The following is a 27113-nucleotide window of genomic DNA, read 5'->3' as shown; positions in this document are numbered from 1 at the left end:
TATGTCAGTAACCTCTACACTCACAAACTAGTGCTATGATAGTCATAACATGAGAAAAAGCAGGCACAAATAGTTTCAGAATAAAGTGATCACATTTCATAAGGTATTTAGTTTACTGCAAATCATTCTACACATTGTAATCAAACCAAAAAACTGTATAACATTACATTCCAATACAACATCCTATTTTAAATTAAAATAGAATTCAATTGGCATTTTTGCATGCTGCATAGTAACATGAAATAATCAAAATAGAAAAGGTTAGTATCATGGAACAAAATCATCCTGGAATGAAAATATCAAACTTGCACACACTCAAAAGGAATGGCTTAAGTCAGATTTCAAAAAATATACTTTGTGCATAAACCATATATATATGGTTTATATGCACACACACAGAAAAACAGCCAATGGAAAATAATTCTCCTCAGTACTACAGAGTTTTTGTGCCATTAGCCATCGGGAATTTTCAACAATCTTAAGAAAGGTACTACCAAGGTCCACCTCCAACTCAAGATTTTACTAACTAGTTAGTGATCTTGTGCTTACGAATTCAGCTTGAATGTCTGAACAGATTACACACCATGTTTCCCTGTGAAGTGCTCGATTTATCCTCCAAGATTTGAATGCACTGTATTTGCGCTGACAGCTAGGATGGTATCCCCATGCCTACGTCCAAGCAGGGGCACGGGGCGGGGGGACAATGACGTATAGACAGAACTGCACCATGACACTATAGAGAGGCAGGGTTCTGTGTCACTGGTCATACTAAGATCTCAGCCAATGTTCTAGAATAGCTTGTGGTTACTGAAATGAGTCACCTGTCTACATATGACTACGGTTACAAAGCCTTATCTCCATATGGCTCGTCAGTTAAGAGACTGAGCAAAGGAATCAAAAAAGAAAAAGATTGAATAGTTCAACAGCTGAAACAGCTGCAAGTTGAAAGCTTCAATTATGCAGAAATGCCTTTAAGGTGTCACTGAAAATAAGATTTCTATTTGACCAAATATTCCCCAAGATTAAGAAAACCAAGCCATGTGCTTACCTAATTAATAAACTTCACATTTAATTATCTTTACCATATGGTAGTGAGAAGAATAAAAGAGGTATATAAGATTTTAAAATACTGCAGAAAAAAGCTTAGACAAATCAAGACAATGAAGAAAGTATGATAAAAATTGATACACAAAATACATTATTTATAATATTTACAAGTGACATATAATGATCTTTTCCATAATCATACTCTTTTAATGTCACAGGTCAAGTCAAGAACATTTCAGCTGAGAACACTTGTGAAACTTAAGTACAGGCATTTTCTACTTCTGGTTCTGAAGGCCTAAAGCCTTAATGTAATCATCGAATATAAACGGCATTAGAAAAAAGTAAGCCTGCATCTAGAAAAATCTTCTAAAACCTCTTCATTTCTTGTTTCTGCACACCATTTTTCAACTTTCTTTACTTCAAAATACAGTGGCTTTACTGGAGGGGTAGGCATTCTCCCTTTAGTTCCTAGCATGAATCAGACGCAAACTGTCATCTGCCTAAATAGCAAAGCACACGGAATCCAGGAGGCTTTAGATTGACAAAAGCCCAGCTAGAGCCACAAAGCTAACATCAGCTCTAGTCATAAACAGTACACATGCTAACTCCTCAGTCATTCATTGGAAGCTTTCCTGGGAAGCCCAGAAGTTTCTCTAACCCACTAAGAGAATCCCTCCAGTAACTACAGCTATGATCTCGGTAACATTTGTTTGTTTTTTAGTAGAGGCAGCTTAATAGCTGAAGAGTCATCATCACAAGTAACCTTCACAAAATCAAACTAGGTCTCGGGCCACTGTTTTAAAGAGCAATCAACTATTCTTACTCGTAAACCTCAAGGGTACAAAGCACTAAGAGAACAAAGCAATTTCGAATATATTTTAAAAATATATACTTTGGGGGATGTTGTGGTTTAACCCAGCAGCTAAACACCACACAGCTGTTCGCTCACTCCCCCCCACTGAGATGGGGGAGAGAATTGGAAAAAAGGTAAAACTCATGGGTTGAGATAAAGACAATTTAATAGGACAGAAAAGGAAGGGAAAATAATAATAATGATAGAAGAATATACAAAACAAGTGATGCACAATGCAATTGCTCACCACCCATTGACCAATGCCCAGCCAGTTCCTGAGCAGCGGCCACCCCACCCTCCCCCAACTCCCTCCATTTTTTTTGTTCAGTATGACATCACATGCTATGGAATATCCCTTCGGCCAGTTTTGTCCTGGCTGTGTCCCCTCCCAGCTTCTTGTGCACCTCTGGCCTCCTCGCTGGCACAGCAGTGTGAGAAGCTGAAAAGTCCTCGACTTCGTGCAAGCACTGCTCAGCAACAACTAAAACATCGGTGTGTTATCAACATTATTCTCATCCCAAATCCAAAACACAGCACTATGCCAGCTACTAGCAAGAATATTAACTCTATCCCAGCCAAAACCAGGACAGGGGATGTATATTTTGATTTTACTAAGCTTATTTCACAACATGTAAAGAAATGTTTCAGGCACATGTATAATTAAAAAAAAAAAACAAAAAAAACGAACACTAAAAGCATGAAAGAGATGGTGAGTCTAGCTGTAAGGTTCTCCTTGCCATTGAGTATTATTAACCTCTGGAACAACTATCTGAAGGCTACACACACACTCCTGTAGCAAAGTTTCTTTCTTTCCTTTTGTAATAAGGAGGCTATCCTCACAGCAGAAGTAGGGATACTAATATTTAACTTGAAATTCAGTTTATACTGAAAGAACTTGTTTAACTGTCCATACCTGAAAGATAAAATAATAGCTGCTTCACTGAAGCAAAATATCTGTATATTTGATGCATCAGAGCCACCCCAAAAAACAGGCATTATACTTAAAACGTAATTGTATTTTACCACATCTGCCAGTGTTAGTAAAGAATGTGCTATATATTCAAGAGCTTAATAACCTTAAGTTGATTCCTTAGACAATGTGCATTTCTCCTGTACCTTGCAATTTATGAAACTGAAAATGAAATTATGTCTAACTCTAACACCTTCAAACAAATTACCTATCTTTTCCCTTCACAACTGCTACAAGGAATTTGAATATTCTGGTATGTTTCATAGGAAGAGAAACTATTTTATAACCTAGTTTACATTTGCCACACTATCTTAAAAAGCCTGTAGCCATAATTCCAACCCAAAATGCCAATTTGAAAACAAAGGCGGCTAATGTTTATCGATCCCTTCAGGGACTGGTAACACTTTAGCATTGGAAACACTTTCCTCCATTTGACTCAATCAGTGAGCTAGTTAACTGTGATGGGGGACAGTCTCAGTCTACCGGACTTTGTTTACAACAGGAAAGAAATCCCTTTCCTTTCAGCTTCCCAGAAAATAAAGGTAAGATCTATTCACATTTTTAACGCTAGATTTTATGGAAAGTCAATGCAATAATTGATTAGATTGGCAAAAGATGAGGATTATGGTGAGGGCCACAGGGATCCTGAAAACAAGATCAAGTCCTTGGAGTTCATGAGGCTGGACTACTCCATACGTCAAGTAGGTCTTCAAAGAGCGTTCAATAGCCACACTTTGCTACAGTAACCAGCTCCCATAAGAAACACTTCAGCTGAGTATTTGTCAATTTATAATGATCACAGAATCATAGAACAATCCAGGTTAGAAGGGACCTCAAAAGACCATCTAATCCAACCTTTCATCGGAAAGGAAGCCTCGATGAGATTATCTAGCACCCTGTCCAGTCATATCTTGAAAACCTCCAGTGATGGGGAGTCTACAAGTGGTACCTATCAATTCAGAAGACATCTTAAAATTCAACTTCCAAAGACAAGAATTAGATCACAATCGAAAGAGCACCATTCTCACAGCCAGTTACATTTTATTTGCTTGTTTACCTCCTGCACACAAACACACATTTGTAGTCTGTTTTTCTTTTTTTCTTATGCTAAAGTAGAATGCTACACAGTTGAATCTTGCAGCCAAAGCCACTAACTAATCCTTTAACTACAAATTCTAATACTTGAAGAAAAACGTCATTGTTACGTAACATTTTTCTGGTACAACACAGAAAATTTAAGCTATACCTAATTCATGTAATAATATAGGTTTTCCATTATAGTCCATTTTGCAGAATGTAAATTTGAAATACACAAGTAACTAATAACTCAGAAGAACACTTGTTTGGTACACACATACTCAACAAAACAGTCTTTGTCCTGGGCTTGTTACATCCTCGTAGAACTGTTTCTTATCATATGAATATACTTTTATTGCAACATCCATTGTCTAAGGTTTGTTCTCTTTATTACCCCCCCTCAGTATTTGCATTGTTCTCTCATATTACCCTCACACAATTATTAAATATTCAATTATCTGATCCTGTGCTTAATGCTGCTCTGAGAGCATAGGAAATCCAATATTACAATTCTCAATGCAAATCACAAGAATGTGAAGAGAGTCAGTAATGATCAATGCCCAACTACATTCCCAAAAAAAGATAAAGCTCTAAACCCAAAATATTTCAGTCTTGCATTTCTAACACTGGCACCTAAAACTCCATTCAAAGGCAGGCAACTATTCTTCAAGAAATGTTTGTGTGTCTATTCTTATTTTTACACAAATGGAAGAATTCTAATGACACCAAACCATTTTTCACTGAGCCAACATTTTGTTAGAACATAGTATCCACCTGTAGTTCAGCTTTGAGGGCTTTTTGTAAAAGAAGCTACAGTAGTTGACACACAAGTCTTCTGTTGGTCTTCATTCTGAGGTTCTGAATAGCAATGCCTCACACTAACTGGAACAATTTAGAATTGCAACATAAGTAGTATTATGTGATACCAGAAGAGTCCTAAGGGGTTTTCTAAGTTCTCCCTGGTTGCTTGTATGAGAGCATATGAACTATCTCCCTACAGTATTCACCAAATGAAGAAGTTTTTAAAGACAGCCTTTTCAACCTAAAAATAGTGCAGGATCAAAGGCGGCCTTTTGAACGGGTTTAGTGCTGTCTCACAGCTTTGACTAAGTCCTAGCAAAATTAACATTGAAATTAGTTTTACTAACTCCACATGGTTCCAATTGACAGACATAAATAAAAATGCAATACCACTGTCCATTTTCTACTGTCTGGGAAAGGTAAAAGTCAATAGAAGCTAGCACTAAGTAATACAAGTAGGATAGGCAGAAATGAGGAAAAAAAGTCATACTAGTATCACTGACACAAAATAATCAGAATACAATGCTATCAAAAGGGTTCTTTTAGCTATGCAGAAAACTTCTGGCTCAAGGTTCAATATATGCAAACACAAATCCAGCACTTTTGCCTATAAGATAAAAGCATTGAAAACTTATCCAAATTCTGAAAAATCTCTGAAGTCATCTTTTACAGTCCTCTAGTTAGGGTATTTCAATAGTAATATTCCAAGAATTTATTCAACAGTTTCAGGATCTGGATGCAAGTTACCATCTGAATTCATTCACCTTAACACAGATAACCAGTAATTCTATATCAAGTTTTACATTTTAGACAAAATCCATAGAAATCAAATAACAAATTAAGTGGATTTTCAAGTAGGTAAGTTCTCACTTGCTTCAATATTTAAGTTTCAGTAGGCTAGCTTTAGACAAAACTTTAAAGTTGTTCCATTTTCATTGTATACACTTGACATACGTATGCCAAATCCCTATTTGTACTTGTCTTTCACCCAAGATGAAGATTTTTTTTTTTTCTTAAAACAGAAAAAAACATTCATAAAGAAAGTTAGCCAACTGGGAAGCAAGATTTTTAAATGTCTTGTTAAGCTTATGTAGTTACATTTCCAGCATCCCTTTTAGTATTCATAGCTACATAAAGCAGTTAAGCACTTAAAATTGGGTGATGGTGAAATACACAGAAGACACGACTTGCATTCCTTCCTCTTTTAGGGTGGATACTATAGCCAGATTGAGATTTTTCACAGTACTCCAAATTTAAACATGCACACTGACTCTGATGTAAATGCCTAGGTGCAATATGCTATTCTTTGCACATTCCAATAATTCTCATGGGCCAGCATAGCTGCATAACTAGAGAAAGTAGCTCAAGCTTAATTCAAAGATTATGTGATACGTTTTTCCTTGACAAATTCAAAACACATTTTTAGAGAAGCATGTTTATAAAATCTTCAGTTTTAAAGAGCCAATTTGTACAACAGCTTTTCATGGTATTTTTCCCTACCTAATAAATTGCATTTCAGTGAGTATTCTGGCCAAATTAGATATTTTACACATCCCTGAATAATCTTATAGAAACTTTGTAAAATTCACAGTTGAACTATGAACATCATTCACAACTCGGACAAATAATCTTGAAAGATATGATACTAGTACAGCATTATTCATTCAAAAAATGAGGTATTTTATCCGTATGTATGAAATGTGAAATAAACACTGCAAATGCAAAAAAAAATACATAAAACGTGCACAATGAAAATACCTTTATATGTACTTGAAAACATCAAAACCTGTTCAACTTCTTCCATATTTTCTTGCCATGCAGTAAGACCTCTTGGAAATGGCATAAAAACTGCTAAAATTATTACTGTAAAACTAGTAGTTTTGTTCAGCAATAAATTGGTAGGCATTACATGCTAAATTTAGCACAGTTTGTCCTTAATTACACAATGGAAAGTGTTTCTGTATGTCTTCTGCAAAGACACATCCTATCTAGACTGTTTTGCAAGAAAGGGGAGGAGGGCAAAAGGGGCAGAAATATCAAAGATCTCCAACTGCAGTTTCAGTTTCTCTACAGGGCTAATAAAAAAAAAACCAAGCTAATTGAATCCTTAGAGAAAGTTAGACTACTTATTTTATTAGACTGATCAAAGTCTAAAGCAAAGAAGCTATAGGTTGTCTTGCATAACCCTAAAATAAATCCAGAATTAATGTATATTTCTTTTGTCTATTTGCATATATCAATTACTGAACTGCTATTGACTTGACAATGATTGAAATTGCACAGCACAGACTTTACTCACAATACCCATACAACTCGCAGGATTTACATTCTACCAGAAACTACGTAATAGCCTGATCTAAACCAAGTGCTAAAAATACAGTAATTAGATACAGACTAGACCCACATATTGTTCTCTGATATGAGGATACTACAAGCCAAAGCAGAAGCAGCTGCTTATATGCTACTTTGGACAAAGGATTTCTTAGCCAAATTCAAACCAATTTTAAGGTTCTCCTATGGATCCTTTAAAACTATATGGATTGTCCTTTAATCTCCTCAAATTTGTGTTTAGGAATATAACTAACAGATTTGGTCCTACCTCAATGAACAGACAAGACATTCATGATATCCAGTGAATGAACTTTCACCTTTTGCAGTGCAGCGAACAATTAGACAAAGAAAAGCACAAAGTGTTCTGCAGTACTGCTCTGTCTGCTTTCTTGGAAAGATGTTCTCTGCTAGCCAGTCTGTGCACCTGCTTCAAAAACAACATCAGGTGGAACAGCACTTTGCTGAGAATGGCTGAGAAAGCAGACTGGGCAGTATCAGAGAACAAAACTAACAGGAGGATCCAACTAACACTATTCAATTATTTTTGAGTGATGGAGGAAAAAAACCCAAAAACAACCAGCACATGTTACAATAAGGTAAGGAAGCAGTTTTTCCAGTCTAGGAAATAAAAGACCTGGCATGGTTTTTGTGTATACCTAGATTTTTCCCTGGGGGGAAAAACAAAACAAAACAAACCTGAACATTCTAAAAGAACCCACTTGATTCTTTCCACAAGATTGATTCAATTTTGGAAATTAAGTTCTTCAAAACCTGGTTTAACAATAAAGTGTTAAACAGATTAATTTAAATCTTCTCCTCGAGTTTCAAAAAATTATTTAGCATTCACTTTTTTTATAAATACAGCATTTCATTACATAAGAATATATATCAGGATTACACATTTGAAACATTTAAGTTACTTACAACTGAAGTAAAAAGTAAAAAAAAGTGACTGAAGTAAAAATAGAAGTCAAAAGGCAAAGACTTTTAGCTCCTTTCTACTTAGAACCTGTTCAACTTTGGAAAGTATTTCAATTCTGTCTTCTAGTCCTTCCACATTAAAATATTTTAAGCAAAAATTCAAGAAAAAACCCCAGCAAGTTCACCTGTAAATTTATGAATTCAAGATCATTTGAAACTTATTACCTATTCAGCCATGCATTTAAAGTTGGTAAAAATCAAGAAACATAAGTTTGAATGAAGTTTCAATTCCCTTAACTATAAATAGTTTAAGGGTACAGTCTCTAGTCAGTAAGTGTTAAATCTTACTCAGCTGTATTTCAGCAGCTCATATAGCACAGCTTCAGCTGCTAGGATGAGCAACACTTGCATTTATATACACTACATTTTTCTTATTTTATTACATCCTGACTATCTTTGGCACACATGGGATTATAAAAGCACCTATACAAAAACTTGTTTACACCCACCGTTCACTTTGCAGCTGAACTTCATAGGAATTATTCACTGTACTGCTCATCTCAATACCTAACCTGATCACTTTATTACGCTATAAATTTGCTCCGCTGACAGATTGATCTGGTCTTCTCCCACATCCCCAGTCACTCCTCCTGACCCATCCCTGTGCCGTCGATTCTATGCAGGAAACCAGGTGCTAAGCTTTATCCAGCTGAAAATTACTCTGCCCAAAATAAGAAGTTTCTTGCTGGACCAGGGAACCAACTCCAGTCACAGCACAGCCACATAAATAGTGCCAACACAGAGCACGTAGCAAGAACAAATAGCTGGGCACCAGGGAAAGAACCTAATCTCCTGTTTTAGCAGCAACACCAACTGCCACTGGTTTTGAAGTTACTTGCCTTATCACCGTGAGAAGTGGCAACAAGCTTCTGAGCTAGTTTAACAAGTTACAAGATGCTAAGCTAACAAAAGGAATAAACAAGTACACATTCAACACAAAAGATACTCTTCAGAAAGTCTGAGACCCCAAAAGGCAAAAAGATATTTTCCTTGTTTATGTGTAAGTGGTAGGCACACAAGTAAGAGATTAGATTTTTGCATTTGGGAACATAAATCAAGCCCATTTAATATCACTGAAATCTCACTGTCCAAGTCACATGACTGAACATTTTGTAACTGGTTATAATGTAGGTAGACAGGATTAAGTGGTCAAGAAAGGAGTGGTGACACTTCTGCAATAATATTCATTATTATTATTATTATAATTGAATTATTAACGACTTTAAAGAGCACTAACACTCCACAGACATTCTGGAACATCTTCCAATAGCTCATGTACCACATAGGCACTAACTGGTATCTACCAGAGACCACTAAAGCACACTAAACACCACAGAGCAGTCAGCTCCTTCTGCAGTGAGCTGCTGTGCGAAGGAGAATGCCACATTACCCTGGTGCCCTTTGGTCCCACTGACATATATTCCATGTTTCACTTCCCCAATTCTAAAATTAGTATGGAATTTAACATACATTATAGGTGACAATATCCTAACTCAAAGAGCACGCTGCATTCAACATGAAGGACCTCCATGTATACCGTACTTCAAAAGAGAATGGATGACAGAACTAAAAGAAGTGACTATCTGCATACCAGTCCTGAGCTGACTCACACCATTTCCAGCTTCAACTGAGAAGCCCTAGATTTGGCAATCTGATAAAATAATATTACTTTATCATGCAAGAATCACAGTGAATCACACAAGATTTTTTAATAGCTGTGCCCAAAGCCACATTAGAAGGAAAAAAAAAAAAAAAAAACCACAGTAGCTACAGAAATAGCTACACTTGAAGTGGAAAAGAGGGGAAGTTCATCGTAACAAATGTAACAAAAGCTAGGAATGATGAAAGACGGCAGAAAGAACACAGAAACAGTTGTAGTGGTAGACCTCAAATATATTTAAAGTTCCTTTATTGTCCTTATTATACCAACCTTAGCAACAATGCCATTGTTCATAAGGTATCAACATTTTAATGTATTAACAGAGGCAGAAGATCTATGAATGCCAAAAAATAATCATATCTGAGTGATATGATTATTATCCCTCAAATTACAAATCAAAAGGGCTTAGGAATCCAAACAAGCATGTTCAAAGTACCTTTTATTCAAGAATTTTAAAATATCATTTGGGAAGCTCTAAGTCATGAACTTTTAAGAAGTTCTGAATAATGGGGAAGTGCCAGAAGGCTAGAGAAAAACTGATGTCACATAAGCATTTTCAATTAGTTACTAGGTTAGTTTACTAAAGACAATTCAATTAAAATGGAACAAGTAAGATTCCACTTGAGCATAACAAGTTGATAATTATTATTACATATGTAAAAAGAAAAATCAATACAAGCAACTTCTTAACAGCATCCTCTTCTCATGAGGTCACCATCCTGAGTGATAATGACTATGCTGAGGACATAAGTTTCAACACAGCATTCAGGTTGCTATAACAAGGTATTCAGATTAAGATACAGAATGATACAAACTCAGTCTGAAAGTACATTTATTTTAAGCTCTCAACATACAGAGTCAAGAAATATTATGAAGCTGGATGTGTCCACTGAGCTACCGCTAAGCTATTGACCATTATTATCGGTGACCTCAAAAAAGAACAGTAATCATGACTGATCAGCTGATTTAAGGAAAATCCTGAGGAAATAGTAAATAACAGAGAATCCGGTGCTGATAAACCTATTTGGATTGTTTGCCAAAAAGAGCACAAGCTAAAGACGCTAACTTGGAATTCACATTGGGCTGTACCAAGACAAAGTTTAATTTTCCTGTCTCATAGAGATGGCCTAATATTTTAAGCATCAAGTTTGAAGAATTTTGAAATGGAGAGGAATACTCAGTTGAATGTGCTCAATGAATTGTAGGATATAAACAAAGCGCTATGAGGTAGGCAGCTAGAAAGATGTGTTATCTGACTGTACATCAGAGAGAGTGCCCTGTTTCAGACAGCAGGACTAATCAGCCAACTGGGCAACTAATGGGGTTGTGGTGGACTCCACATCCATTCTTTCTAAATGGGAAGTTTTCTTTGTGGCTATATCAAATTCCAACAGAGATTCATTCACAGAAGCCCTATGGCTTGTCTTTTTCAGATAAGACCAGATGATTACAAATGGTTCCTTCCTGGATTAAATCTATTAATCATTCATTTGCATTTGTACTGTGTACTACTACAACTGGATAATCAAACTACTTGAACATTTTAAGAGCAGCAGCAATTAAAATCTGTTTATATGAAAGATCAACTCTTTAGATGTCTATAGAATGTCAATGCATGATCCACAGATTAAAAAGTGCCTATTCATTAAAGCCATCTCCAAAACATGCTCCTGAGGATATATCCAAGATTGCAAGAAAAGAAGAAGAGGAAGAAACAGAAGAATAAGAAGTTAATTCTAAATTTGGAAATAAGTTTACCTACCCTGCAGACAACATGAGAGGGGTACATCTTGTTATAACATCTTAAAAAAAAAAATCTGCATCAAATCATCACATGTATTAAACCAAAAGGCATAACTTCTGATATAATACAATTGCCATCAAATTCATTGTTAGGCCACGTACTGGGCTTGCGTGGCAAGGTTTTGGTAGCAGGGGGTCTACAGGGGTGGCTTCCATGAGAAGCTGCTAGAAGCTTCCCCTGTGTCCAGTAGGGCCAATGCCAGCCAGCTCCAAGACGGACCCACTGCTGGCCAAGGCCGAGCCCATCAGCAATGGTGGTAGCGCCTCTGGGATAACCTATTTAAGAAGGGGGGGGGAAAAAAAAACCTGCACAACTGCAGCCAGAGAAAGGAGTGAGAATATGTGAGAGAAACAACTCTGCAGACATCCAGGTCAGTGAAGAAGGAGGGGGAGGAGGTGGTCCAGGCACCGGAGCAGAGATTCCCCTGCAGCCCATGGGGAAGACCATGGTGAGGCAGGCTGTCCCCCTGCAGCCCATGGAGGTTAACGGTGGAGCAGATCTCCACCTGCAGCTCGTGCAGGACCCCACACCAGAGCAGGGGGATGCCCAAAGGAGGCTGTGACCCCGTGGGAAGCCCATGCCAGAGCAGGCTCCCGGCAGGACCTGTGGACCCATGGAGGGAGCCCACGCTGGAGCAGGTTTGCTGGCAGGGCTTGTGACCCTGCGGGGGACCCACACTGGAGCAGTCTGTTCCTGAAGGGCTGCACCCTGTGGAAAGGAACCACGCTGGAGCAGTTCGTGAAGAACTGCAGCCCGTGGGAAGGACTCATATTGGAGAAGTTCGTGGAGGACTGTCTCCTGTGGGAGGGACCCCAGGCTGGAGCAAGGGAAGAGTGTGAGGAGTCCTCCCCCTGGGGAGGAAGGTGCGGCAGAGACGATGTGTGATGAACTGACCGCAACCCCCATTCCCCATCCCCCTGGACCGCTGGTGGGGAAGGAGGTAGAGAAAAATCAGGAGTGAAGTTAAGCCCGGGAAGAAGGGAGGGGTGGGGGGAAGATGTTTTAAGCTTTGGTTTTATTTCTCATTACTCTACTCTGATTTGATTGGTAATAAATTAAACTAATTTCCCCAAGTTGAGTCTGTTTTGCCTGTGAAGGTAGTTGGTGAGTGATCTCTCCCTGCCCTTATCTCGACCCATGAGTCTTCTGTTATATTTTCTCTCCTCTGTTCAGTTGAGGAGGGGAGTGACAGAGCAGCTTGGTGGGCACCTGGTGTCCAGCCAGGGTCAACCCACCACAGGCCATCAATTATACAGTAACAGTATACAACTTGTTTCACTTCTCTTTCCATTTAGGACTCTGTTCGCTTAAGACAGCGTGAAAGTTTGCTTTGGGAAGTGGCACCATGAATCACAGATTATTGGTTGATTGTACTTTATCCATATGTGCTGGTTGTTCCTACTTTCAACTGAAACAGCTTTCAAAAAAGACAAAAACCTCAACTCAAAGCAAGAATGATTCGCAGCCCTAAAAGTTCCCTGGGACAAAAAAAAAATGCTAGTACAAAGCAGAACAGCAGTAAAATATACTCAACTTGGTGTAAACCAATGGAAACACTAATGGCCTACCATAATAGTGGACCAATACAAATAATCAATGAGATGGTAATACTCCCAGCTGTGGGCGTAAGAGTTTAATTGAAGAAATTTAATTGCCCAAAAGAGGAACAGCTAACCACTCAATTTATTTCTCACTGTATTTGAATGACACAAGACTGATAGCGTTCTTTATATGAAGTTCTCTCCTAACACACAAAAATTAAAGAAAAGTTGTTAAAGGAAATGGTTATCCAGTTTCAGTTCTCACACATAAAACAGAATGCTCACATTTTGGAATGGAACGATCACCTCAACGCAGCAAGAACTTGGGAATAATTCCCTTCAGTTAAGTTCACCCTAGAGCTTAGCCAAGCTGTTCAATGGCTCCTTCAAGTTAAGCACAATTGTATGTTGACCAGTTACTAGATTATTTGGATTGGTTAGATTATTTCAGGTAAATGACAAAACAACAACAACAAAAGAGTTTTGAAGCTTTTATCTGTAACTATTAAGGGACAGAGACAACCTGAAGACTTTGGAAAAAAATGCTTTAAAAGTGTTACTCAAGGACTGTGGAAGTAAGCGCGCCTACAAGTTGATGTTGTATACATGTGGTTCCATTAAATACAAAGAGTTGCTTTAACATACCTAGACTTGCTTACTATAGATTTATCATTTCTCCTGACAAGAAAGAAGCGTTGTTCCACTCAGCGGTGATCCAGGTATCTGTCAATTTGCCAAGAAAGCCTCTATTAAGGAAGAGGATCAGAGGCATAAGTCAAATGAAAAACATGTCCCATTTGTCCTATGACTCATGGCAGATCATTTATTGAAATCTGCACTTCATGTTACCCCTTTTAAGAAGGACACATTAAGCATATTCACCCCGCACCCTTTATTTGACCTATTAAGTCAGAAATTAAAAAAAAAAAACAAAACAAAACAAAACCACATAAGCTTAAAAGAATAGTGAAGTATGGCTGTGCATCTGCTACTGAGAACAAATAAAATTCTTATTTCAGTATTCACCTACCATTACAATGCTAGGTAAGAAGTTCTGTGCAAGTTGGTTTTGGAACCCAGAAACCCTTGGCTATGCTCCGAAAGCAGAGTTTGACATGCCAGGTATGAGAACTCTGCTAGTGCTTTCAGAGCTCAGTCAATACACACCTTTTGTTGTTACAATCACCAGCTGGCAATGCATCAGCCTGATATGTGGGGGAGATTAACTTATTACCATACATAAAAATCAGATTTACGAGTCCTATTTGTGCTACTCGTACAAAGACGCAATAATAACAATACAGACAATATCACACTTCTGCAAAAAGACGCTTCACAATGAAGATTACAGGAACACCACAGTCACCCAGTTTTAATATTAGTAAACAAGCCACTACTTTATAATCAAAAGCTAAGAGTTTGCAAGTACATCATGATTCTGTGTTACCTAAATCACAAGAGGCATGAGAAGATATTTAAAACACATACTTGTGAACTCCTCTGAGTTCACAGTGTCACTTAAAACTTGCGTGGCACCCATTCTCAGGGCATCTACTATGCCGCGTTTATAAGTTTATGTCAATGATTACATAAAGTCCAGCCTTTTTGGTTTCGGTAAAACTGTTTGAAACAAATATTTAATGATATGATTTGACAGACTGTTCTTAACCTCGCCATTTTTGCTGTTACCTTGTAGTCCAGTTTGTTATTCACAGTCTAGAGTGTACGATAAAAGGCAAAGAAGCTTGTTTAAAATTTTTGGTCTGTAGGTGCCTTGGAATTAATTCTTAGCTTAAAGCAGAGTCCTACACAAGCAAAAAGGGTTAATAACATGCATTAGCCCAAAACCAAACAATGCAAGATACAGGTTTCCAACACTGTCAAAATATTTACAACATGTTGTGTAAGCCAGAACAGTTTTTAAATATTTGCATATTCTGAAAAGTTGAACGAAACCACATCACTTAAAGCCTTAGAGACATTTTCTTTTCGCTTCAGAGCTCATTACTGTGCAGAGTTACAATATCCATGCTACCTCTATCCCTATTTACTAATTAGGGCTGGGTACCTTCTCAAATATTGACACATCCTGTCCACCAAGATTCACAGGACTCTACCAATGCACACCAGTTCACAGTGGCTCAAGCAGAATCACTCGCGCTCCAAGGAGCGCACATTAAGGCAGATTCTAGACCAACACCCTAAGAGAAATTTTGACTGTTCCCTTCCCCTAAGCAAGGTACCTTGCAGGATAGCACATAAAGGAATGATATTCGAGTCTTGTGACAAATTTGACTATGACTATCCCGGGGAACCAACCCCGGGAAACAAGAGCCTTTTTACTATTGACCTCAGGTTATTCTTCCCAACCCCAGTGAGCCAACTAGCCAGGTAACATTCACATTAAATACACCATTTTATTCAACCACAGACTCAGAACACTTAGCTTGATTTATCTCAGTACAGTTACATCACTTATTTCCTGCTTTCTTCCTTTTCATATCCTGAGAACAATTCATCGTTACATTAAGGCAAGCCAAAAATTGGTAATTCATTTTAATTGAAAGGAACACCACCACTTCTTGAAGTTTTATGGATTAAGACAGAATTTGAGTTAAATCCTATGTTACAAAAAAGTTGTTCATCTCACAGACTAGTCTTCAGTTCAAGCATTAGAGACTTCATTCCAGGTCTCAGGCAACAAGTCAGTCATTAGACCTTAGAATTTCTTTTAAAAAGCAGAGATCCCAAGAACCAACAAAACACTACTCCAATTAGTTTACATGCATGTTTGAACAAGTCTATTAAAAAAGCCTTCAATCTGCTTCTACCATTCTCCTGGCTTATTGTATGAGAAGACGCAACTTTTTCCAGGACCTACTATTCCCACAGTGAGAAAATCATGCACTATCTCGGAAGCAGAAAGCTACCTTCTAGCTAATTCACATTACTCCCACAGATTCATACAAGCTCAGGCAATTCTTGACTAGCAGCACCTCTAAGCATTTTATCCTTTGCCATTCCTACGACAAGCACAAAAGTCTCTTGTCCTGCATTTACAGGCCACCAAGTCAAGTCACAGTAACCTTTACGCTCATTTTAACCACAATCAGGTGAGCACAGAATTGACGTAAGGACATCTTTAAGCGAGTAGCTCACTCAGCTCTAGAGAAGGAAAAGGTACCTATATGCTGTATAAACATACCATGAGAACAAAACTTCTTATGCCTAACACTAAATCATCCAAACATGTCACCTGGTAAAAATAACAGGTTCACAATACTGACTTTCAGACCAATATGCAAGTGCTCCAATACAACACAAGAAAGCAGACATTGGCCCATTAGAAAAATACGTCATCTAGGTATTTTCAGAAAGTATTACTTACAAACAGTCATAGATCAAAATGTTGCCCAGAATATCACTGCACAGTCAGAAAGCCATGTTACTATAATGGTATTTCAAATACTAAAGGAATAAAAAAGAAAAATTAGAAAAATACAATTAAATATACACTACAAAGTAAAATTAAGTTTTTGTTACAGAGATGACCGACAGTTAAAAAAAAGTTAAAGAACACTTAAGACCATCCAAAGATGCATACAGCTAACAGACCATCCACAAAGATGCATACAGCTAACATCAAGCCCAGCAATCACAAACGCCATCTAATTTGTCAGCTCGACATTTAACTACTGCATCCACTTGCAGCACGCCATCTTCAAAATGAGAGAAAAAACATTCAGTAAAAAAAAAATCCCAGAACAGTTTTGCCTATCAACCATTAATAAACTATTTCATCGCTAACTACAATTGTGCTATGTATCTTCCTTTTAACACGGATATTGTTGCTTGATGTGTGGTATGCAGTTTAACCCCCCAGGGCAGTTTTTAATGTTTATTCTAGTACGGCACTGCATAACACATAGACCCTGAGCCAAAGAAACTGACTCTAGAACTGTAAACTATGCACCAAGGGGAGTTTGGAGCACTTGAATGCTGAACAGCCATGCCAAGGTTAACACTACAGAGGACAAGGTAGCACCTGCACTCCTCTCCTGCTTACCATACCTAAGTTGTCGTATAGTATAATCAGAAATCTCTAAAATGATGCTGCATTGTGCTAATTACACATGCCCTGTGTGCTAATACATGCTACAGCTTAAGCCGATTCAGTCATAATTGGCAGAATATAACTACTATCTTTGAAGGCAAATTGCAAGTTTGACAGAAATATGATTTCAGGCAGGCACAAGTATGAAAGAGCAAGCACATTAGCCCTCAGTGCTAATAACCTTAATAGTTAAAAACACAATTAAGAAGTTTTGCCCATCCGAAATATAGTTGGCAAACTGTTTTAGTTACCTCTCACCTTTAAGCAGAAATACAAGTCTCCCCCCGCTCCCAGCCCAATAAAGCAATGAAGCAATGTTTTTATATTGGTCTCATCACAGACAAATGAGAATGATCTTTTTGTTGCACTAAAACCAAAATGAAAACTCAGTTGCTTACGTAACGCAGTCTTCACTATGACTATTATAATAATGCACTGTTAATGTTTTTACCTTTTCAAAGTAGTGGAAAGGTTCTGTCTTTAGAGAAGGGCTGAACAAACTCTGGAATTAAATCCACATTAGCAGAAGGGAAAAAAATCCCTCCTGCAGCAAGAGAAAACAGTCTTATGGCAACCTTTCAAGCAGTCTGTTGTGAAGTCGTGGAGTGCAACAGAAGAAAACAGAAGTGTCTAGCGCATCATAAGGCTCATTTTTTACCCCAGTCTGGGTCACGTACAAATGATCAAACTTACTGCAATTGGTACAGGAAATGCAAGCAATGGTGTACTTGTTTTAAATCATCCTAACTAATCTATCATTTTAATCAAAAATGCCTACCAAGAAAACTGAACATTTAAAACTGCAAGATTACATTTAGTTTTCAGACATTCAGTTTTCAAACATCCAGTTTACAAAGGACAGCGTATATCACTCGCACCTTTCTGGCTTCCCTTACTGCTAGGGCAAAAGGATGAAGCCTCAGAAGACCGAGTCTATCAGCTTCTGAGTCACTCCAACCAGAGACAGCCAAGCAGCTGGGAAAGATGGATACAGCAAGCCAGGCAGACACTGTAGATACCCAGTCTCTCTCTAACCAGGTAGCCTCAATGAACATAAAGAGACTTCTGTCTCTCACGCAGACGTTTCACTCTGGGAGATGAGGAGATTCCTTCCGCAAGCCAAAAAAGGTAAAGTCAAGAGAGAAGGCGGCAATGGCAAGACCGAGAAGCCTGACTTAGCTGTGTCATCACCGGCACTCAGGAGGCTGTGAGCCGTTTAAAACCTCACTCTCCCCCGTAGAAACACTTCCTCCCACTAAACCAGCATCGTTACCTGCCATCATCCAGGACGCCAGGATTTCAAAGCCGGGAGGAAAAACCCAACGGCGCGATTTTAGGTCTCCCTCCTCGCCCCCTTTTCCTCCCCCTCCCCTCCCAAAACCAAAGCCGTCACCACCACCGAGCGGGTCACTAAACTTCCCCGAGCAGCGAGCTCTTCCCTCCTACGGGAACCGAGCCTCCCCACAGCCCGTGTCGTCATCCCTCGCAAGCCCCAGCCCTGCCCTGCCCCGCCAGGCGCCGTGCAAGGAGAGATTCACCTTCCCCGCGCCCGCCGGAGAGGAAACCCCGACTCCACCGCGGGGCTCGCCGGCCGGCGCCCCCCCCCGCTCCCTCCCCAAGGCGCCCGCTGCCCCTCCGCCCCGCCGCCCCGCCTCGGCACTGTCACTCCCGCCCGACCCTCGCCTCACCACAGGGGCACCGAGCCCCCCACCCGCCCCGACACCCAACGGGGCCTTCACGGCACACCACCCGCCCCGCCCGGCCCGACCCCGCCACGGGGCACCGGCGGCGCCGGCCGCCGCCGGCCCAGGCGCGACGGCTGAACCAACCGCCTTCCCCGCGCCCGCCGGTGGGACCCCGCCCCCCGCCATTCCGCGCCCCCCCCCCCCGCCAAAGGCTCCGACGGGGGGTCTAAAGCCCGGCCTCCGCCTCAAGCCTCTCCCTGAAGCCGGGGCCCAAGACGACGGCGCCGCCCTCACCTGAAGCGCCGGGAACTGCCCGTCTCCTGTGCCCGCCGGCAGCGAAGGAGAGAGAGGGCTGAGGAGACGGCGAGAGAGCGCGGAGGAACGCGAGTGCAGCCCCACCGCTCCGCTCCCCGCCGCGCCGCCGCACCGACTGCCGCCCCCCGCGCCCGCCTGCCTCCCCCGCCCGCCTCCCCTCCGATTGGCGGACACCCAGCCGCCTCCCGATTGGGCGAGGGCGAAGAGCAGGCTCCCGCCCCTCCACTGCCCATTGGCTCTCAGCGACTGCCAATTAACGCCGCTTCCTAGTCGATGGCTGGAAGGGGCGGCGGGGGCAAAGGTAGCTGCCGGGCGGCGGGGGGCGGTGGTGCGCGCGCCCGGGGCCGGCGCGAGCTCCCTAACGGCTGTCGGCGGCCGTTAGCGCCGAGCGCGCCTCGGGGTGGCCCCGCGGCCCGTCCCCGCGCCGGTCCTGCGGGCCGAGCCCCCGGCTCGGGGGGCACCTCCTGAGGGGGCTCCGGCCGCGGCGGGGTAGGCGCCTGCGCCCGGCGGTGCCAGCGGCTGCCACCCCGCGCCCGCCGGGCAGCCTGCCCGCCCCGACCGGCTCGCCGAGAGGGCAACCGCCGCCTACGTATAGAGAGGTATATACGTGGTGGGAAACGGCTGACAGTAACGCTGCGGAACGTGGCAGGGCGCGACGCGAGTAAAAACACCGCGCTTGTGTCCCCCTTCCACTGCGGGGGACCGTCAACGAGCAGATTTTGTTTCCCGAAGCAGAATTTGGCCGAGCCGATAGATCCTGAAAAGCGACAGGGACTTTTTGAAGCCCGAAAGTGGTGAAGGCTTTCATTTCCCTTCTGCTCCCGCGGCAGTCCCGCCGTGTAACGCAGTGCCCTCTAACACCACAATGCGGCAATGATGGTGCTGCATTTATTACGCTTCTCCTCGGGCTCCTGCCTGTCAGCTGAAGCCGCGTCTTGCCGGGGGACACAGCGCAGGGCTTCGCGGGCTTGTCCGTCAGCTGCATTTGAGACAGAGGTGGCTCAAGGACAGAGCCACCTTTAAAATAACATTGCTGGTTTGGTTAAGCCTCTCTGTGCACAGAGGTACACGATACTTGAATAGTATCGCTGGCAGAACTGTTATTCTAGCCCTTGCCTATCTTTCAGAATTATTTGCTTTAGAGAGAGCATTATTTCAAGTTCCAAGCAGCAGCCATCACGGTAACCTTATTTCGTCCCTTCAGCCTTTGCCTTCTCCTCCACCAATTTCAGCGTTTCCCTCCCATCTGCCCTTCTCATCGCTGATCTGCCTCCAGCGTTGCCCCAGAGGACAGCCTGGTTTGAGGACAGCGAGAGCTCTGGGTCATTGGGTAGGGCTGCAAAACAGTCCGAAGAGTACTTTCCTCTTGGCCATGTTTCTTATGCAAGTCTGCATATAATCAGCATAGACGCCAAGTCTTCCTGTACTCTTTCACTAAGTGCGTGACTCATTAACTTAGGGAGTTTTAAGTTCACTGGGAATTTAGATTAGCTCAGTAGGACTGTGAGACCACAGCACTGGGGTGAATTTTACCTTCTGAAGGAATCTCCTTAAAAAATTTATTTAAGTGCAGTTAAAATGACTGCAAAATTTGGTCAGGTTGGTAAGCTTTCTAAGATTTAACATTACTTCCCTCCCTCCCAAATCTCCTTTTCATCTCTCTCCTGTGCTGAAAGTTAAAAGTTCACATTTGAGAGGAGGAATCTTGAAATTTATTGCTCTTTCTTCTCTCACTTCTGAACACAGATGCGCTTTAGTTTTCCACACAGTCTCTCTCACTAAATAGGAGATCAAGCTTTGCATAAACCAGCTCTTTTTACAGGAGATTACAAGTGATATATATAATTGTAAATACAGCTCTTTCTGTATGGACACGAATCAAGCTTCCGTTTTGCCTAGAGCATTGTCAAAGCTGGAAATCCTCCCTGCCAGAACACTTAGACTTTCTTCAACCTCAACATCAAAACAGTCATTCATCTCTTTGTATGGTCAAATAATGCTCAAACTTGTTCAAAGATTGAAGAAACAGAATAGGAATTCAGTGTAAATCATAGCGCTCCCTGGTAGAACTAAGTTCATACTGTGATGAAAGGGAATTCCCTTTTGGCAGAACACAGAAGTTCAACCTGCAGCCGGTGGTGGACTGACACAAAAAAACCCCAACTATTCCACACAGAGTGGATTGAATACCACCTTGTGCCCCCCAAATCACTTCACCGTGCACAGAACCCGTGCGAATCACAGGTACGCTACCACCTGTGAAAATCAGGGCTCACATTCGTATATTAGGCCGGTATGGGGGCAATGACTGTAAATGGAGCAAGAGGTGTATATTCAGGCCCTCAGTCTGGTTGCAAAAACTATCAGGCAGTCTTTTAACAGCACAGAAAATAATGCCTTTTTCTTCAAATCAGCTATTCCCATGCATGGACTTTGCTAGGCCTCTGTACTGCTTATACATTTTATGTATGTATTATATATATTACTTATTATTATATATATTATGTTATAATGGTGTATATACACACAGTATGTGTTTTATTACTATATCTAGATATATACTTACTATATTTAGATATATATGTTTACTATACTACATATTTTTAAAATATATATATACATACAGGTACAGTAAATTTAGCCCTTGTGTCACAGTGCAAAGGCAGTGGGGTTGTTTTGGGAGTCCTCTTCATATGGAACTTGAACTGGTTCTGCCTTCCAAGGGAATGAAGGGTGATCAGAAATGAGTAATTTAGACAACATTTTTGTACTAATAGCTGGATTCAGATTTTAACACAACTTAAGAAGTAACAATTGTTTTTCAGCTTTCCACTTAAACATCTTTATAAATCTATTAACACCTTTATAAATGCTATGAAACATCTTTATAAGTGCTATGAAGTTATAATTTTAGAGATAAAAAGGTAAAGGCAGGACTATTAATTGGAATAAAGAAAGTTCACCAAAAGATAATTTATAGGAACATTTTAATTTAATGTTTGGAGGTTCCTCGAGGCACCACTTTAGGGAATAGTATTTTCAAGCTGCTGAATGTTCTCTTCTGGTTGCAAGATGTTTCCTATGCTTTTTACATTTGGATGAAAAATGCTTAGACACCTTTGGAAGCCAATAAGATAATAACAGCTATCAGAATTTCAAAAATACATTTTTAATTGGAAAGTTTTTGCCCCTTTTCCAAGTGTACCATTTGAAACAATTTGGAAGCAACATTATTAGTCTCGTCTTAGTCTACTTTTTGGATCAACACTATTGATCTTCCTGTGAATTACCTCTAAAAGCGAAAGCAGAATTTGTCTGCATTAGGGTTAACACACATGCTGGTGCAGTCATTTGACTTCATTACTTATAGTAACACAGTTTAATGTATGTATAAATATATACAGGCTTGAGGCCACATGCACTGAATAAATACATACATGCACTTGAAAAACTGCTTGGGGAAATATACCTCAGTGGTTAATAAAGTACTGTTTTTTTCAATTTATAAAATGTAAATTATCTTTATGCATATTCAAACACTAAGTTTTTCTTGTAGTGAATTAAAAGAGATTAGTGGTCTAATTATGTCTATCATCAGTCACGCAACCTCCCAGCATGATGACACAATTATGATGCCTTAAATAATTTACTGATATAGTGAATAACACTTTAACATATTAATCATTTTGATTTTAGTATTTTGATATTTTTTTCCTAAATATTAAAATTCAGTTGTACTCTGAACATTTTCAGTAATATTCAGAATGTGACATCCTAGGAAAGATTATCTCAGTCTGTTTTCTTAGAAGAAAGGCTAACAGCCTATGCAGCCCTGCTGGTGAGCATTTGATCTAGACTGTTAGGAACAGGACAGGAAGTTTCGGGGGAAAAAAAAAAAGAATTCCTCTCTCATTTTAGATAAGTATCCCACGGTTATTTTTACTTTTAACACAATCTATTTTTAAATATGCCTCTTGTGTCTTCTGCTGTCCTCAGAAATTCCATGTGTCCTTTTAAGCACTAATACTTTCTCTGTAAATAAAATTCTGCCTCTTGGCTTCACTCAGAGCAAATTTTATTGGTGTTTCTTGACTCTTGCAATAACATTTCAGCATTCTCTTCAGAATGTTTCTCTCTAGCTAAGAAAGCCCAGGTGTTATATATTTATTTATTTACACTTAAAATCTAAGTTTAAATCCTGAACCATATTTTGGTTGCAAATGTGATATATATGTCAACCAATGACACAGAATTTTAGAATATTAAATTTAATTCCACTTAAATCAGTCAATTTCACTGTTTCACTGTCCAGCTTTCACTGGGAAAGAACTTTTCACGTATAAGACATATTCTTGTCTGAAATATTCTTTATTATCTCCTTGTTTTTCACATTAATGTTTTTAATTGGTGTTTCATACTGCCCAAACATTTCTATTTCACAACAGTTTTCTATGATTATCTCAGATATGAATGATATGCTTTTAATAGGTACAAAATTTGAGAGTAATTAAGGCATAGAAGACTCTCTGTCAATGGTAAAGGTAGGCCTATGTCATAACAATTTGGAAAGTTCTGGCTATGGACTGCTTCAAGTATGGAGAGTTTCTTTAAGCTTGCCTAAGCTTTGATGGCACCTTAAAAAAAGTGGAAGAAAAATACAGTCTAGCACAAATAACTTCCTACAATTCAGTAAAAACAGTCAGTTTTTCCAAGATACTAATTTATGTTCCTATTTCCTCTTAATAATTGCATTTTTAACAAAATTGTGGCTAAAGTCAGCTTTTCCCAGCTATACACATTTAATGTATTTGCTGCAGAGAATACAGGAATAAAGTTTTTGTTTGTTAAGGAACCCTACAGGTTAGCAGAACTAGCTATGGACACCGGTGTTATGTTTTGATACCTACGCACCGGATGGCACGGAGTCCTTCCCGCTGACTTGAAGGCTTGGGTGAGCTATTTTAATAAAGCAGGTGCAAGATGTAAGTTGCCTTCTGTTTTTTCCACTTAAGTAAACTGAACAGTAACTACTTCAGAAACAGCACTAGTTTACGACGACAAAGTGAAGCCCTTCCTTTACTACAGATAAATGAGCTCTGCCTGACATGTTCCGCTGCTGAAATGCAGGACTATCTATCTTCTGTGAAATGTCTATTGTTTTGCTAAGTTTATAGCAGGAAGTGAATCAGGAGACGGGAACATTTTAGGCAGAAGTTCTATTGTAAAGCCAACAGCAACAAAGTAGCTTTAGGGATAATACTGTTTCTTTTACTCTAATTAAGTTCCTAAAGCCATATAAAGAAGCTATTCTGTGGGAATCTTATTAATTCCTTCCATGTCAAAGAATTAATAGGGAGAAAGGTTAGTGCCCAGGAAGCAAGCCCCACTATTCAACTCTAGCAATAAGCTCTTTCTACACTGATGTCATTACAACAATTCCCATAGCTGTTTAGAGCTTGTCTATTTAATTCTTCATACAATACCGTCGTTATGCCAGTGATCACTTGAGCATATGAAGAACAGTATTTTAAGACTGAGACGCACATTTATTTTAGCTGTGCCTGGTAAGTTATTACACTGGCCAAAGTCAGAACTTTTGAGAACTGTTATTTCTGATTTATTTTGCTCCACTGGAAGCCAAAACAGTTTCTTTATCCTACAGCTAGATACATTTGGAGGATGATTGGCCTAGGGCCACGGTTAGTTACTCAGAACTAAGAGCTCGTCTGCTTGCAGTCAGTCAGATTTAAGCCCACTTAAGCCCTCTCAGTCAGAGGTGAAACAGTCTTTAATCTTTTGGAGAATTAGGCTCCGGCAAAAAGACTTACCTTACCTTTCAATGAGAGCATCCACGCGAGGTTTAACATCTGTTATTGTACATGTTAGCATCACACCTGTAGTCAATTCCCCTTAACTCCTACAGTAGGCGCATGCCCCAGCTGGCATGCACATCTCCCTCATCACCTCAGTTCCAGCTGATAGCAGAGCATGCCCCAGGCTGTTAACAGTTTGTACACCACTTTGTACCATTAGTTCCGTCCTACTACAGCAATAGGTTTAGTTAAGGACACAGGAGTGAAAAGTTTAAGATTTATCCCTGAGTAGGCAATTAAAGTTATCATTTCCAGTTTCTCTTCTTCCTTACCAGATTTTCACCTTTACCTTTCAAGGCCACGTACAAACAAGCATCTCACAGGGTGATATCCACATACTACCTTCCTCCTCCCCCAGAACTACTAGCTACCACTGCTGTTGTTTCCTTGTCATCCTCCTGTTTCTGAGTCTGCAGATAAGCTGCTTCATGCAGAGAGCAAACTCTCATTCCAGCTACCACAGAACATGACCCTTCCCTTATTCAAATTCCTTCAGAGAACCATAGTATTTTTCAACAGGTCTTACGTGGAAAAAATATTATGTAGCAATGGAAGTTCCTAATTTTGAGTTTCTCAAGAACATTTCACTCATGTACATGAGGCCTCAAGTTCTTCATAGAAAAGGAAGACTTCCTGCTTGTTTATAGTTTTGGCGGGATTTGTTACTGATAATCAGAAAGCCAGTCTTAGTCATCTAGAATTTCATGTTATTTCAGTTTTGTTCCTTAAAACTCCCTTTGCATACATAGGCTTTCCATGTATTCGAACTGAAAATATAGTCAGGCCTTCAAACTTCAACCTCTGCAAAAAGCCTGTTGGAAAAGGAAATGAGGAGAAAGCAGTCTGATGTATCTAATCACTAGTCTATTGTTTTTAAAAAGAAAGTGGAATGAGATCAGGAAGAGAGGGTCACTGTATCTGCAGTCTCTTTGACTTCTTGCTCTTTAAAGAAGAACATTTCATTACTGAATTCATGTTTCGGTCAGCAGGATAAATTACTAGCAATACACTGGTTGGAGACATAACTGTAAAATCCAACATCGACATTTGAAATCTAAATTCTAGTTCTGAGATTAAGTACTACATAGTCAAAGATTCCTGTTGGAGCTTCCCCCTCCCCCACCCCCCAGTTAGTAATATTTCAATGTTTTGATTTTGAGGTAATAACGATAATTTACCTATATTTTACAGAGATTTCATTCTCAAGTGAAGCATTTGAAATAATGCTTTCCCAATACTACAGTGGCCAGAGAGAAGGACTTGCTTGTTCTAAATTGATAGCTCTGCTACAAAAAATATTTTCCATATAAAATACTGCTCTGCAAATGCTATATGTGAATGAAATATATCTGCTACACACTGGGACAGAAATCCTTATTCTTTGAAAGCAATAGTAAGACTTCCACTGATTTAACATGATGACAATTTTTCAGAAGTCAGGACTGGAAGAGATGCATTATTATACTGAGTAATAAGAGTGCAAGCTCAAATGAGTTGACCCTTTCCAAGCCATTAGAAAACCCCCAAACAATTAAATAAGAATATTAAATATTAGTAATATTACAGGCAGTTCCATTCCTATTCTATCTTGTCAATACCTGTGCTCTGGAGGCCCTGATTCAACTTGCTGCCCAGCTGTAAAGACACCATTGCCAACACAGAGTACCACCTACAAACAAGTTTGGAAGAACAAGATTATTTAGACGCTACCATCGGTTTTGGTTCATTGTGAAATTACAGCTAAAAAGTATCCCCTGGATTAAGTCTCCAAAGCATTCTACAGCAATAAATCCAAAGAACCCAGACCTGGTTTTGCTTTCACATTAAGCCTTTCCAAAAGGGAGACTGAAAGTCACTGTAGCTCATTTAGCATGACTTCTACACACTCAAAAAGTAACAGTGTGAAGCTGACTTTTTTACCAGAATCTGCATTTCTCAATATACCTCTTCCCTATAAAGTCCCACCAGTGTAGGCTGCATGAACAGGAAAGAAGATAAAGGGAAGGAGTAATCATTCTATTGTAGCCATCCTTGCCAGTGCTACTATTATGATAGAACAAG

General features: G+C 39.9%; 1 protein-coding gene across 2 annotated transcripts in view; it reads right to left on the bottom strand.

The window, feature by feature from the left end:
- PACSIN2 (protein kinase C and casein kinase substrate in neurons 2) overlaps positions 1 to 19294 on the bottom strand; it is a 61204-nt gene extending 41910 nt beyond the window's left edge. For both annotated transcript variants that reach the window (XM_082309443.1, XM_082309444.1), the window contains exon 1: positions 19159 to 19294. The gene's annotated coding sequence lies outside the window, so the exon portion shown is untranslated. The remainder of the gene's footprint in view (positions 1 to 19158) is intronic.
- Positions 19295 to 27113: the final 7819 nt, after the last annotated feature.

The sequence above is a fragment of the Platalea leucorodia genome, assembly GCF_965183815.1.
Source record: "Platalea leucorodia genome assembly, chromosome: 4".
In the NCBI taxonomy this organism is placed as follows: Eukaryota; Metazoa; Chordata; class Aves; order Pelecaniformes; family Threskiornithidae; genus Platalea; species Platalea leucorodia.
This window is presented reverse-complemented; position numbering and strand designations above follow the sequence as displayed.